Source organism: Protopterus annectens, chromosome 11.part0, assembly GCF_019279795.1.
Source record: "Protopterus annectens isolate FY-2018-M chromosome 11.part0, PAN1.0, whole genome shotgun sequence".
Taxonomy (NCBI): domain Eukaryota; kingdom Metazoa; phylum Chordata; order Ceratodontiformes; family Protopteridae; genus Protopterus; species Protopterus annectens.
In genome coordinates, this window is record NC_056745.1 from 657,923,338 (window position 1) to 657,939,684 (window position 16,347).

At 40.8% G+C, this 16,347-nt stretch overlaps 1 protein-coding gene across 1 annotated transcript in view; it reads left to right on the forward strand.

The window, feature by feature from the left end:
* YARS2 (tyrosyl-tRNA synthetase 2) overlaps positions 1-16,347 on the forward strand; it is a 202,102-nt gene that overhangs the window by 63,256 nt on the left and 122,499 nt on the right. The window lies entirely within an intron of this gene.

Consider the following 16,347-nt stretch of genomic DNA (forward strand, 5'->3'; position numbering starts at 1 on the left):
GAAATCAAGAAAAGGTACAAATTTAAATGTTTATGGAAGAATTAAGTATGCCAAGGTTAGAGGTAGACGAGACTCTGTTACTAACGGGAAAGTAAGAGATGAGATAAAAATGGTAATTTATAACCCATCTACAGGAAAGTCCCCAGAAATATATGGTTTTCCTGTGGAAGTATGGAAGCTAGGAGGGAAAATGCTGATAAAGATCTGGAAGGTTTTGTTTAACAGTATTTTAAGAGGAGAAGTGCCAACATCCTGGAAGAAAGCAGTGGTAACTGTAATACCTAAACAGGGTAAAGCTCCATCAGATCCAGCTTTGTACAGGCCTATTTTAATACTAAACCATGATTATAAAGTATTTAAGTCTATAATAGCTAAAAAGATTGAAAGGTGATGCCAAAATTGATAGATATGGATAAGTGTGGTTTTGTAGGGGGTGGCAAACATTTGACAACATTGATGTTCCAGAGGGAAGCAGAATGTAAGAAAATATCACTGTTGGTGTGTCTTGATGCAGAGAAAGTATTTGACAGAGTAAGCTGGTACTTTGAGTAGGGCAATGGAAGCATTTGCATTCCCTGATAAAATTATAAGGTTGATTAGGAGGATATATGAGGGATCGGAGGCGAAAAAAGTGGGTAAGGTCCTGTCTGATGATCCTCTGCTTGAGCAGAGGAACCAGGCCAGGGGTGTCCTCTTTCCCCTTTGTTGTTTGCATTATATTTAGAACCGTTGTCAAAGAAAATAAGGGGCTCAGAAATTCAAGGATGTAGTTAGTATGGTAGATGAGAAAAGCTGGCTCTATTTGCCAGTGATGTTATTTTATACCTGACAAAACCAGAAAAGGGCATTACAGTGTTGTGGAGCATTTTGAGACAGTTTCATATCTTTTTTGGATACAAAATTAATGAAGTTAAAACAAAGGCAATAGTAGTAAATTATTTATCCACATACGAATTGGTTCAGCAATATTCAGATTTATGGGGACATGATAAAATGAAGTGTTTAGGAGTATGGATTAAAAATGATTCCTGTGTTGCAGCTAAGGATATGTGGGAAGAGACTAAAAAAAGATAACACAAAAACTGTGACATTGGAAGCTCTGTTATATGGATATGGATAGTAAGATACAAGTAGTTAAAACTTTTTTAGCCCCTTTATTCTTATACACAGGTCAGGAATACTTTTATCATCCACAGGAAGAGTTATGGATAGCAATTAATAAAGAGCTAAAGGATTTTATCTGGGAGGGGAATACGGCAAGAGTCAAGTGGGAGAAGCTGATTCTTTCAATAGAACATGGCGGATTGGGATTGTCCGACTTGAAGAGGTATTTTAGAGGTACACAGTTAAGGTTCCTATAGGTAGCGCCAATAGACGACTATAATTCAAAGCAGAAAGGGATGATGATGAAACAAGGGGAAAGCTCAAGAAACAGAGAGACTGGGATTTTGGATGCAGATGTTTAAGGATAACAACAATCATACAGAGTATTATATTCATAAAATAGCTGAAAGTATTCTAAGAATTGAACCAACATGAGAATGGAGAAAGGAGATTCTGCTGATAGGGATGACTGCAATTAGGGATACAGACAATAGGCAATAGGGGCTGGAATTTATTGGAAAAACTGGCAAAGGAACCAAGGTAATGGGAGTAAATAACTAAAGAGGGAAAGCTAATAGAATGGGAAGACGCCAAGAATTTATTTAGACTCCAGGTTAGAGATTGATATCAATCAATAGGGAAGGCAGAGTGTAGGCAAAGAGAAAGGAATAGGGGGTTCCTAAATAAAAAGACCAGCACTGGTAGAATTTTTAGTAGAATCTAGAACAGAAGCTGCCATTAAATAAGGAGCAATTAGTAGAGCATATGAAATATTGCTTGATAACTATAAGAATCAATCAGAGGAGGTTAGGAAGAGAGCTTGGATAAGCAATTCACAAAGAAACAATGGGAGGAATATATGTATGTCTCCCAAATATGCAACAACATCTAGTAGATTTAGGATTTTTGCTTGGAAATGTTTACATAGATAATTTCATACCCCAGAGAATTGTTCCTCAAGTAGACAGCAAATGTTGGAAGCGTGATGGTGAAGAAAGAGGTAATTGGGAACATTTTCTGGGAGTGTAATGATTTGGCAGACTTTAAAGACTCCCTGCAGAGTACTCAGACTGGGTGAGCAAATTGATGTAACTAGGGAAATGACTTTTCTGAGCAATGGTACAGAATAAGAATTGCCTAGACATACCAATGCCTTGCTGAGTCTAATCATGGTGGCTGCCAAAAAAGCAGTTACTAGGAAATGGGAATCGAGGTCTAAATCAACCGTACTAGTAGTAGTGAATATAGTAACCGATATAAAACAGCTGGAATTGGGATCATTAAAAAGGGTAGGAGGAAATTACATAGGAAAAATGAGAATTGTGGAAAAAGTACATACAGGGGAGGAATGAGGTTTAAAAGAAGGCAGGACTTGAATGAGCTATGTAATGTTTGACTGACAATGATTGGGTAGATTATAAGTGATGTATAATGTTTGCAATTAGGATTATGCCAATATGGCTTGTGATTTAAAATGCTTGCAGCTGGGATTATGTAATTATGGTTTGTTTTCATTTATATAAATGTATTGATTGCCTATGTCAGAAGTGATTTTTTTAAACAAGAAACATCTTTATTAAATTAAGATATAAGATAGCAAGGCATTCCAGGAGGTTCGGCTGGAAGACTGTTATTACAGTTTTGAGCACTGTCCTTTAGCCTCTCCACAGCTCCTTGGTTGTTCACCAAATGCTTGGCAGTGGTAGCAATTTGCAGTCTGCAGGGATTCTGACTTTTTCTGTACCTAGATGACCATCTCCTTATGACAACTTCAAGGGCATTATTGGTCCAGGCAAGAGACTTCTTGCTGCATCTGTTCCTGTCCTTGGACATTACAGCTATTTGTGACAAATCCAGTCTGGAGCCTGGTCATGCTCTACATTTTATCTTTTGCCATCTGGACACCACCACTCGGATTGCCAGACTTCCTGCTTCAAGAATGGCCTGAAGATGTAGGGATAGCAATCAAATGTTGCTGTTTCAGTGGCCCTCCGCTTACTTAGTTCTTGTCTTTTCAGTCTGATGGCTACCGGAGTCTCTCTTGTCTTCCTCTAGACAGGTTTTTCATGAGGGTTGTTTAGTGGACTCTCTTGGTTCAGTGGTTTGTCTTCCTGTTCATCTCACCAGCATTTGTCATTGCCATGTCTCATGGTGGCTGATGTCACATCATGTCTCTGCGGGGTGCCTGTTCTTCCCCATCCCACAGCCACAGTAACCACACACACACGCGCACACACACACACACACACACACACACACACACACACACACACACACACACACACACCTCCTTAGGTGGAGATGGAGCATTATGAAGGGGTGATTGCCCATGGTACCTGGTCCCTATTATTTGACCATCTGACTGGGACCAGTCGGAGAACATCTATGCATCAGTGTTTTGGAGATGAGAGCAGTCCTAGCTTTACAGGCTTTCCACAACTACTTCTTCCAATATCTGATCCCGATCCAGACAGACAACATGGTGATACATAAGCAAACAAGAGGGAACTTGATGCTATCCCCCTTTGTCCAGAGCCCATAAGGGTGTGGCGGTCAGATGATAGCACTGCCTGTTCTGGGAATATCAATATTCTCGCCAACAATGTGAGCAGGAGCATTCTGATGCCTCATGAGTGCTCCCGCAGTCTGTTGATGGCTGCGCAGCTGCTGGGGGAAACCATGTTACTATCTGTTTGCAGTTCATTTCAACACCAAATACAGCAACTTTTTTCCCTAGTACTTCACAAAGGAAAGTCACCTAGAGAAGCTATACTGCATGCTTGGCCCCAGGTCCCCTTTATTCTTATCCTCCACTGTCATTGATCAAGTTTCTGCAGAAAGCAGCCCATTGTAGAGCAAACATAATTCTCATAGTCCCCTTATGGCCCCACACAAGTCTGGTTCACCTTCATATGGCCTCACCCCACAGCACCCTCTTTGGGTTTTAGATCCCATTCTAGATTTGAATTTTCACCCTTTGGGCCAGCCTCACTCAAATCTGAAATTCCTCAGGTTGACTTCTTGCTTCCTCCACTTCCAAAGATGGACAGATATATAAAACTATCGGAAAGAGTTGTACATATCGTGTCCTTTTCATGGAAGCCTTGCAGCAGCAAGGCTTATGATGCAAAGTGGAAAATATTTATCATTATAACCATTTCAATGTGTTTGGATCCAATCTATGCTCTGTTAGATGCAATCCTTTATTTTCTGGCTGGTCTTTTCAGTCCAGGTCTTGCTACTCTACTGTTTTAGATGTCCATGTGGGTACAGACAGTCTGCCAGCTGATTCTTTAAAATTGTGCACAGCCTTTTTGAAGGGCATTTTCCTGCTCATGCCTCCAGTAAGGGATCTGATTGTTTCTCGGGACATGCCACATCATCATCTAACCTTGCCCAGGCCTCCTTTTGAGCCATCTGCTACCGTGGCCTAAGTTTCTGTTGTGGAACCACTTTTCTTAACTGCAGTAACTTTAGCCAGATAAGTCTCTGAGCTTCAGGCTTTATCCTGTACCCTGCCTTACCTTGTTTTTTCATAAAGACAGGGTTTCATTCCAGACCAATACTTCCTTTTTGCTTAAAGTGCACTCTGAGCCTAGCCTGATCCAATTGATTCACTTGCCAGTTTTCTTTCTAAATTTAATTAGCATAGGTGAATAAATGCTCCATTGCCTGAACCTTCAGTGCCAATTGAGATGCTGTTTGGATAGGCATAAACTCATCAGGAAACCAAACCACCTTTTTGTGTCCTTTTCTAGAACTTGGGAAACCAGTTTTCAAGGTAATTTTGTCCAGATGGATTTCCTGTTCTGTATCCCTTGTTTATAACTTGAAGGGTTTATCCCTACCTATCAAACCAAAAGCACAGTCTACTAGGGCATTATTTACTTCAGCAGCATTTTTTGGCCTCAGTTTTTCACAGTATATCTATGCAGCAGCTGCCCGGTCTAACACACATACCTTTGTGTCCCATTACTACAAGCTAGGCATTCAGTCCAGATCTAGGACTTGTTTTGTCACCACCATTTTGGGAATATTCTTTCTTGATACCATCCAATTTGTCTGACTAGGAACAGTGTCCCCAAAGGTTGATGCAAGTGGAAAAGGCAACAATGGATACAGAAATTGTGTACTTTCCATAATGTTAGATTCCTTTTGTCATCTTCCATCTATCTCAAACATCCCTCCCTTTGTCTCTCTTCCAAGTTGTCATTGGTATTTTGAGACTCCTAATGGAGATTGCAAGCCAGTACTTTTGGTCTAACCCTCAGTTTTTGTTAGGGGGACTCTGTATGTTGGCGTAAACTCAAGCTGAGGAGATTTAGGCATGTAGAGTATTATGGGAGAGGGGCTGGAGCTTCAGAACTGATGATTCTGAAGTACCAGACTCTAATGCGATAACTCACAGGTTAAGACAGATGGGCAAAGACAACATGGATCTAGCAATATGGTAAGTATATAACTTTTATTTTTTAACAACCCCGTCATCTCAATGCCCTACTGCAGCCTTGATATCAAGGTGAAGAGGAGATTGAGGTGCTGAATTTCAGCCCTTTTAGTGCATTGCATCCATATCATAAGTCACATGAGGTTTGCTGAGGTATGTTAGGTCTCTGCTTTGTCTTTTACTATATTTTTGTTTTTTTGTAATGCTTTTGTTAAGGGGAATTTTTGTTTGGAAAGGTAGTATTTTGAATGATAGCATTTTTAATTGTTTGGGGAATGGTTGGTTTTGACTCTAAAAGCTACTAGTGTGTGTTTGTGAGCTGGAATTTTCTGGAGCAGAAGGGAAGGGAATATTGTTTTCGTTTTACTTTATTTTATTAAGATGCAGTTAATTTATATTGAGGTAGCAATGAATGGTATGTTTGGAGAGTATCTTGACAGGTGTCAGTGCAGAATAGCAGTGGGTATTTTAGCTATAGGAGTTATGCAGAAAATAGCAGTAATGTGTTAAACACCAAAGACCAAGGTTGCATTGCAGTCTTTGGTGTATTCATGAAGAAAATACAGTGGTACCTCAGATTGGTGATTCTGTGGTGGGTAGACCGGTTATTTTGCAGTCCACATCCTTCACGCACACACACACGCTCCAGACGTACTGGGTACATTTTCCAAAGTGGTAAAAGCTATGTGGAATTCTCAAGGCAAGGCAGTAGCGTCTTAATGTCATAGAGATATAGGAAGTGATCATGCTTGGAAATCCTTAAATCATCTCTGGACCCTGTGACCTCTGCAGATTTACACAGACAGTGATGTGTTACATAAGCTAACAGTGGGTGCCCAATCTTACTCACTTTGCAGACTTGCTGTAATAACCTGGGAGATAACTCTGCTCATTTGGACTCTTCAGGCTTCGTACATTCCTTCAGAGCAAACTTGATTTTAGACAAGCTTAGCAGGACCAGGACAAACCCCATGTATGAGATCTTCACCCTGTGGACTTCCAAGAATTGATCCAGCTATGGAGAGAACACCTTAAGTAGCTCTTTTTGCCACCTTCAGAACAGACAACTAAAGAAGTTATGCTTCTTGTTAACACATTTGGAAGATAGATGTTTTCTCTCTCACATGGATGGGAATGTTCTTATATGCTTTTCCACTGATATTCATGGTTCTAAAAATTGTTTTGGTGACTCCCTTTTGGCCCGGCAACAGTGGTTCTCTCTCCTTTTCGGTCTGGCCAAGGGCAATTACCACAGGTTTCACCACAGACTGGATTTGTTTGCACAAAATGGGTTGTTTGATGCACCTTAAATTAAACTCCTAAACTCGGTGCCATAATGATACCCTTGGACACCCCCCCCCCCCCCAGGGGTGTTCAGCAGATACTAAAGGAGGGGAAAAATCTGCTTTTGAAAATCATATATATAATTTGTGCCAGTATATGAACCAGTGACCTTCCTCAGGCCCACCTGCCTTTGGTTTTTCATTATTTATTTGAGTTACTGTTCTCTGACCTTTCTTCTTCCTCCATCAAGGTTAATTATTTGGACATTTCTGCCCTTATCCTCCCCTGTAGTCATTCTCAAGTTAAACAGTTTTGGAAAGGGTGTTACTTGTCCATCTAGGGACTAGGTGGTTTCTTCTTGGACTCTTAACTTTGTGCTTGAAAAACTTATGCTTTCTCCATTTGAACTAACTGATCAGGCAGAATTGAAGTTCTTATCACAGAAGACTGTTTTACTCATTGCCCTGACTTTTGCTAGGAGAGTATCTAAGTTCTAAGCAGTGATGGTGAGTCAGACCTACCTCTTTTTTCACAAGGATGGGTTTCTTTAAGATCTCATCCTTCTTATATGTTAAAAGTGGTCTCAGATTACTTTAAGTAAGATTATTAATCTCCCTGTCTTCTTCCCTGAACCCAAGAACAAGGGAGAAAGGAACCTTCACACTCTTGATGTCCACAGGCAGCTCAGATGCTGCCTAGACAAAACTCAAGTCTCCAAGAAAGCTGATAGTTGTTTATATCCTATGAAAGTAAGAGGAAAGGACAACATTTATAATAGCCAACCATTTTCAGATGATTGTCTGACTGTTGCCCTTGGTTATACTCACCATAGTAAATCATTCCAGGCAGGGTTAGTACCTATTCCAGAAGGCCTTTGGCTTCTTAAGTGGCTTTCTAGAAAGTTGTGGTTTACTGAAGTACTGTAGAGAAAGCAACTTGGTTCTGTGAAGATAGCTTTACAAAGCACTACAAACTGAATTCCTTCTCCAGGTCCAGGTCAGGCTTTGCTAGAACCATTTTCCAGGTGCTCCTGGAGTCTTATTTATTAGTCTCCTCCCTTCTTAGTTTCTAAGCTGTGGTAGTCTACCCAAATAGCTTAGACTACTGCAACAATGATATATATGTTGAACATAGTACCAGTGTGTAAGTTAAGTTACCATAACAGTAGATGTTTTAATAGTATATAGTGTTACCGTAGCTGGCCCCTCCCTCCTCCAGCTCCCTTTATTTTACATGTTTTTCCTTTTATTTTTGCCAGGGTGTGGATGTTTATACCTTTTGTATGTAGTTTATTGTTGGTTTGGCTTCTTAGCTTTATTATTCATGTGCTGTTTTCTGCCTTTATTCTAGGCAAAAAAAAAAAAAACTCTGGAGAGGTTTGCACTCTGACTTTTTATGGAGCTGCTCTCGAACTTGAAATGATCTCATGGAACATACCCAAAAGCTTTGAAAGCTGGCTTGTCATGGGGGGGCATATTTTATTTATTCATTTATTTTTATTTGTTTTTATTGACTGGTAAAGGCAGACTGTGTAAAACCCATTTTCAGCGAAGGCCCAGAGAGAGAAGTTCCACATTTAAGTTACACATGATGCACATTTATAATTGCAGGGTAAAACATCTGTACATGATGTTATTTGCATGATTTTTAAATCTTTCTTACATGAACATGGCATTCTAGCACAAAAAAAACAAGAGAGAAATTAACATAAATTGGATAATTATTGAATAGAAAAACTACAATAGCAGTTAATGCATTTTATAGCATGATGGCGGCAGGGGAAAGATCAATCTGGGGTGTTTCTGAGGTTAGTAATTTACAAACAAGTAATAAAAAAATTAGATATGAAAGGAGAAATTATGGAAATAGGCCGGAAGATAAATGCACAGAGGAAGAATTGCAGTTAGTGGTGGGGTGTGAGAGAAGGAGGAAGACTAAGGATATTGGAAATTAGTGCAGTATGAAGAGGAGTGATAAGGTACAAAAGTTTGGGAAGCAAAGTGGCTGTAAGAGTTGGAGAAAAGTAATCTGAGTAAAGCTAGCAAGGTAAGCAGGAAGAACAGAGCCATCTTTGGCATAGGTGCTGTTTAAGCAAAGTTTTGAAACTGTTTAAGTTTTGTCTATTTTAACTATGTGGGGATTTCATTCCAGAGTTTTGACGCAAAATGGGAGTAGAGAGTCTCCAGCAGTGTTGAATGCTACTGATACATTGTAAGAGTTTATTGCTAGAGAGAAGGTCTCTAGTGGGTGAATAGTACAGTGAAGTATTTTATAATGCTGGGCATTTGTGTGGAGAGTGAAATAGGCTGTGGGCAATGATTAGTTGTGAGTATGTCAACTGGTTTGGGAGTTCAAGCCGGTTTAGTTTTAATGCAAGCAGTCGTGTGTTTTGTAAGGTTGGTTGGTTGCAAATTTAGCTGTTTTCTGGTAGTAGGAGGCTAGTTTAGTTTTATATGTAGTGCTGATATTTGTAAGAATAGGGGAGGCATATAACAGAGAAGGAAGATGAAATGTTACTACAAAGGTAATCCTTGCTTGACCTGTCAGGTAGTGTTTAAACTTATAGAGGGAGCAAAGTTTTTGTTGAATTTTCTTGATAGAATGAAGTATGTGGTGATCAGATTTGGGGTTGTCATCTACTCTTACCCAAGTAGTACAGTTTGGTTTATGATTTCAATTTTTGTGTTATCACTTGAGGTAAAATGAAATGTATGTTTCCATGTTACTTTGGATTAAATATCATAAGCTTGTTTTTTGGCATTAAGCAGCAAGTTAGAATTTGTTAGGTATATTTCAGTGTCAGTGAAAGATTTTTGAGTGATTTTCTGTAATTTTGTTTTGGATGGAGAGAGGAGGTAAATGATTAGCATATTGTATGAGAGTGGCAAGGTCACCCTCATTTCTGTATTGGTTTACTATCTTGGTGAAGTTGAGGAGGACAGTAGTAGTAGTACTGTGGTTGGGCCTGAAACCATGCTGGATGTTAGACAGCAGGTTGTGTTTGGTTATATGTGTTGTAAGCTGAGAGTGAATTCATTTCTCGAGAATTTCAGAGAGTGGTGATAGGATAGCAGTAGGTCCATAATTGCTAACTCTGTTGAAGCTCTCCTCTTTTGTGAAAGGTATAATAATGGATTTTTTTTCCATTTGAATGGGACATATTTTTCAGTGGTTGATCAGAATGGAGGCAGGGAAGACTAGTGCTTCTGGACCTATTTTGAAGAACTCTGTGGGGAGGTTATCGGCAGCTTGAAGATGTTGCTTTTAATTTGGCTAGGCTTTTTTTGGTTGATGTTGGGATGGGCTAAAAACTAAGACAGTATGTTGCTTTCAAGAATAGATGGAAGTTTGGGTGGCGTGAGGAGGTCATTGATTAGTGGTAGAACTGACTGGATAAAATAAGTGTTGAACTGAGTGGCAATGGACTGTTTGTTGTTTGAAGTAGGACAATGTGCAGTGGTGTGTGGCCATGGAATAATAGTTTATTTAGAGGACTAAAAAAGCTTGGAGTTGTTTTGGTGATTTTGTTGGGGATTACTATAGTATGATTCTCTGTCAGATTTAACAATGATCTTGGTACGGTTTCTGAGATGTCAAAATGTTTTGGTAGGCATGTTGTTTTGTTATTATACCATTCTTTCCATGCTTTATCTCTTTGCAGCATGAACTGTTTGGTCTCTTGTGTCAGCCATAGTGTTGTAATAGGTTTTACTTTTCTTGTCCTAAGTGGTGCTAAATCATTTAATATTTTTAGGAAGGTGTAATTGAAGTGAGGTGCTTCATCTGAAGGTTTTACTGTTAATACATTCCAGTGGTAGTGGAACAGGGCTATACTAAGTGTTTTTTTGTCAAATTTGGTTAAAGTGCATACTTGTTTATAGATTATTTGTTTGGGTGAACCATGTTATCTTATTACATAGGTTAGGAGGTGGTCACTTATAGTATCTGGTAAGCAACCAGAGGATTATATATTATGGGGTTTGTCAATATCCAGTCCAATGTGGACTGTGTTAGTGCTTTTGTTGATTCTAGTGGAGGAGGTTATTAGTTGGATGAAGTCAAACGGGTGAGTAGAGTCGTCGGAGTTGCTGCTGTTTATGGGTTGACAGTCTATGTTTAGGTCACCTAAGATGAAGTTTTCCTCTGGCATGTTGTCAGATATCCAGTGGTAAAGTTGCCTGGTGGGATGTATACTGCTGAGATACCTAGAGATTTCTTTTGGTTGATTTTGAGGTAAGCAATCAGAAGTTCAACATTATTACATTTTAGGATGTTTAGATGGGCTGGATTTATTTCTTATATAAAACAAAAGATGCCCACCAGGCCGAAAAAGGTATAAAATCACTTTAATACAAAATAAATAATAAAAATAGGTAAGCGCTTTCGCAAAACTTTCGCTTTTTAGGACCATAAAAGCATGCACTATAATGAAACACACTTAAATGTTCCCCTGCCAATCAAAACTAAATTAAAATCTTTATCTACCATGTGATTTTAATTTGGTTGTGATTGGCAGGGGAGCATTTAAATGTGTTTCATTATAGTGCATGTTTTTATGGTCTGAAGAAGCGAAAGTTTCACAAAAGCGCTTAACTGTTTTTATTATTTATTTTGAATTGGTGATTTTATACCCTTTTCGGCCTGGTGGACATCTTTTGTTTTATATGTTATTTATTTTGGATTAGTCCTGGTCCTGACTGATGTCATTTCTGGTTTAAAAGCCTGCATTTGCACTTGTTTCCCCACCTTTTCTGTAACTAGTCTAGTCCAGATACAGATTTGCTGTATGCAGGACTGTTTGTAAGCTTCTGCGCCCCCCAAGCCCTTCTGTGTTGGAGGGAAGCATTCTAGCTTATCAGTGGGAGTGGTAAGCACTAGGTAGCCTATCTACCACAAGATCCAGGTACAGATTCTTAGTTTTAGCACTTGAATTTGCTTATTCGTGCTTAGCACTTGTTCAGAACTTGTTGTTAACACTAAATAAGCTACAAATTAGTATAGCACTCAGCCTTCCTCTTTACCTAGAGGAAAACAGTTTTTGTACTTACTTTCCTCACTTGCTTAGAGAAAAACAGCTTTTATACTCGTCTAGAGGAAAGTAGTTTTTTATTCAGGCATGTCCAAGGGTTAGCTCCCAGTGTTCTCTCCTGTCTATCTGATGAATCTCCTGTCTATCTGATGAATCTGGGCATCTTGGGGCAATGTAGCAATTGCCTCATGTACACAGGCAAGTCTCTCCTCCTACCACACAACACCACAACCTGTGAGAGATGCACTTATCTAGCCAAACTGGAGGTAAAGCTCTTTCCAACCAAGACTGAACTTCACAGTCAGGAGGAGAAGGTAAACACTTGCACCACACTCATCACATAGTCCCACTAAACCTACACCACCCAAATCCACACATAGAAACACAAAAACATTTGTGGAGGCTCTGAACAATAATCTGTTCAATCAACAGAGACCTCCAAAGCAGAAACACAAGCAACCTCCACCCCCCAAGACAAGCCAAATGACACATAGTCCACAGACTCAGTGTGCCAATAAACCACAGCCCATAAGGCAAAACAACGTACCCAACACACTAGTTATAGGTGACTCTATAGTCAGGCACACTGATGTCCCACTCACCAGGCTAAACAAGGAGAAGGTTACAGTCAGCTGCCTGTTGAGTGCCAGGATCCGCCACATAACCCACACACTCGGGTCACTCCACAACAAGTACAAATATGACTCTGTCATTGTCAGTGGTGGTGTGAACAACCCGAGACATACTTCCCTGGACTACATGAAAAGAGACATGGAAGAGCTCTCCGATCTTGTAGCCCAGGCAGGTATGACCCTAGCCCTGAGTAGCATCCTGCCATCGCCCAGAATGATACCGCAGTACAAGGACAAAATGATTATCTTCAACAATTGGCTAAGCTTCTGGTGTCATTATAAGGGGATCCAGTATCTGTCTGCCTGGAACAACATGGTCGACAGACCACAATGCTTTGCCCGAGATGGCCTGCACCTGTCGTCCCTGAGATTCCTGATACTGGCTAAGGGTCTTGCCCCCCCCCCCCATAGTGCCATTTTTTAGGCAAGGTTCAAATGACAAATCCACCACTTTCAGGAACAGGCAAGCGAAAACTGAGGGTAATGCTACTCAAAGCAAGAAGTCTAAATCACAAAATGCACTCACTGGAGTCGCTCTTTAAATGGAAAACATCGATATCTGTGCAGTGAATAAGACCTGGTTCTAGGCTCTAGAGAGGACCCTTGCATTACCAGGCTATAACTCATACCACACTTTTCAGCCATCTAACCTGGACCAGAACACCAAAGCTGGAGGTGTGTCCATATTCATTAAGGATATCCACACCTCCAGGCTAGTTGCGCAGTATAATGCATCCGAGGCTATCCAAGTGCAACTAACTCTGGGCAAAACTGCAATCCAAATTGTAGCTTGCTACAGATCCCCCACCATGCCCCAGAATTCCCACTCTTTTCTTGATGTACTGGAAAATATTAAGATTCAACCAAACACCTTAATAATGGGCGACTTCAACTACCCCACCATTAACTGGGAAAACTACTCGTGTACCAACTCCTTAGCTCAACGCTTTCTGGAATTCATAAATTCCAATGCCCTGGATCAACTTATCCACACCCCCACCAGGGGCAACAATATCCTAGACCAATACAATATCCAAAACGAGGAGGAAAGTGCCTTGTAAATTTCTCTGAGAACCAAAGTCACCCAAAGCACTCGAAGATCCAGTATACAAGAATACGACTCCACAAAGTAAAATAGGCAACTCAATTTATTTTAACACTTCAAGAATACCGTGTTTTCATTCACATATATACAGGACTTATCCTAGACCTAGTCATTACCAACGTGAGTGACAGGTGTTCCACGCCTGAAGTCAACTCCTCATTGGTCAGACCATAAGCTAATCACCCTAGATATCCACATCCTGCTCCCACCCACCATTAAGGAAACAATGGTAAAAAAGTTTCTCCAAAGCCAACTTCATGCTTCTTAAGACAGAAGTGGCAATCTTCATGACACCAATGCAGATGGACAATACAGTTACGACTGCTGAATCCTACACAAATGCACTCTATAAGCATTTACACGAGTGCATGGATCGTGCTATCCCAAACAGAACCAAGATGCTATCCTCCAAAAAAAGGAAGCCAATCCGGTGGTCCCCTGCCATAAACGAACTCTACAACAGAAGGAAGAAACTGTTGCAAGAGAGAGTAAAATCCCATGAGTGGAGGAGCTCCCTGGTCAGCCTCAGTAGAAAGCTGAGATCCCTTATAAGATCCTCCAAACCTGGCTACGAAAACAAAATCGCCACTGATTCTACGGGCAACCATAAAGCATTCATTAGCTATGTCAAGAATCTCAATGGCAACACCCAGATCTGCTCTGAGTTACAGCACAATGGCATGAAAATTGCAGAACCAACTGATATTGCTAACATCCTGTTAGATAGGTTCAGTGCTAACTTTATCCCCTCTCACCCCCTCAAGGGCCCATATCTGTACAGGAAGAATGCAGAGTCCCTGTAATCACATCTATGCAGGTAAAAACTGCACTTTCTAAAACCAGAAACACAGCATCCATGGGACCGGACAACATCCTAGGCTGCGTTTTAAATGAACTTCAGAACGAACTGGCTCCCACTAAGCACCATGTTCAGTCATAATCTCACGTCAGGCTTTGTGCCCTCTGAATGGCGCACAGCAACAGTTATCCCACTCCACAAAGGGGGAGCCACCACTGATCCTGGGAACTATCGCCCTATTAGCCTGACGAGCCTGGTCTGCAAGGCCATGGAACGTATCATCATGGAACTCATAAACAATGACATTGGTAACCTCCAAACTCTGGACCCCACCCAGTTCGGGTTTGTGAAAGGCAGATCATGCCTTCTGAACCTGATCAACTTCTTTGAGGCAGTCACCAAAGTTGTAGACGATGGTAAGGTGGTTCACACAGCCTATCTTGACCTCGCCAAGGCTTTTGACACCATCCCCCATTCTGGAATTATAGCTAAACTCACTAAACTAGGTATAAATCCCTACTTCACAAGATGGGTTTCCACTGGCTCACTGACAGAAACCACACTGTAAAAGTTGCAGATTCCAAATCTGACTTCACACCAGTGAAAAGTGGAGTACCACAGGGTTCAGTCCTGGGACCTCTCCTGTTTGGTATCTACTTCTCTGAAGTACAGGGTAACACAGATGGCCTCTGGCTAACAAAGTTCGCAGATGACTGCAAACTAGGAGCCATAGTAGAGTCCCCAAATGATGTGGGCAACCCAATCCCTGGGTTGGGAGGATGGTCTAATGGTTAAGGTGTTTGCTTTACAAACACAAGGTGCAGGGTTTGAGTCTCACAAGGGATAATTGGCTAGGCTTAAAATGCCTTGCAAGGGCAGTTAACCTAGTACTAATCTAATCTATGAACCTAAGAAGGGCCTCACTGAGACAGATGCCTGGTGTCAAAGGCATGGCCTCAAGCTCAATGCCAAAAAGTGCATTCTCATCCCCTTTGGTAAAAACTCTGTACCCATGAATTACCACATAAACGGCAGTCTGCTTAACGCCGAATGTGTGATGAGAGACCTTGGGACCCAGGTGGACAATAGTCTCTCCTTTGATAATCACATTACCACAGTAGGAAATCCTTCTATGTGGCACACCTTATCACAAAAGGGTTCTCATCCAGGAAAAAAAGAGGTAATTGTTCCCCCTCTACTCGGCACTCATTAGACTCATTATAGAGTACAACGCCCCTTTTGGAATGTACCTCACAAGATACCTGCAGCAGCTGGAAATGCCACAGAAGTACCTCACAAAGAGGATTACTGGCCTCAAACAGATGCCTTACACTGACCGTCTCAAAAAAACTCCAGCTTTACTCTGTAGCATATCGCCTACTCCGAGGAGATCTCTGCCTAACATATAAAGCTATGTTAAACCCAGAGCTGTTGGACATGCTACACCTAAAGAAATCCCAATTCCTCTGAGCTACTTGCTCTAGGGACCTAAACCTTGCTACCACAATAAACAGGACATGCTGGAAGAATAGATTCCTGTCCCAGAGACTTCCTATACTCTGGAACAAGCTATCCATCTATGTCAAGCAAAGTTCTACATTAGCACTCTTCAAGAAAAATCTTGAGTGGATGGGAAATAGGAAATGCACCCCGGGGATCACTTCTGTGGCTCTGCTTGTGAGGGGCACAGGAAATATACTTTCGTGCATGGCGTAAGCTAGGGAACCTTGTTGGCTAGGCTTACTTAGGCCCTTGGGCCGATAGCCTAGTACCTACCTATGAACCTGTGATATGCTTATTTACATTATGCATTTATTTTTTCCAAGTTGTTTTTATAAATGGTAGCAAAACCATTATCTCTCTTTTAAGCTTTCTGTTCATTCTGAGTATGTTAAAATCTGGGAGATAATTTAATTCAGTTATTTCTTGTTTTAGCCAGGCTTCTGT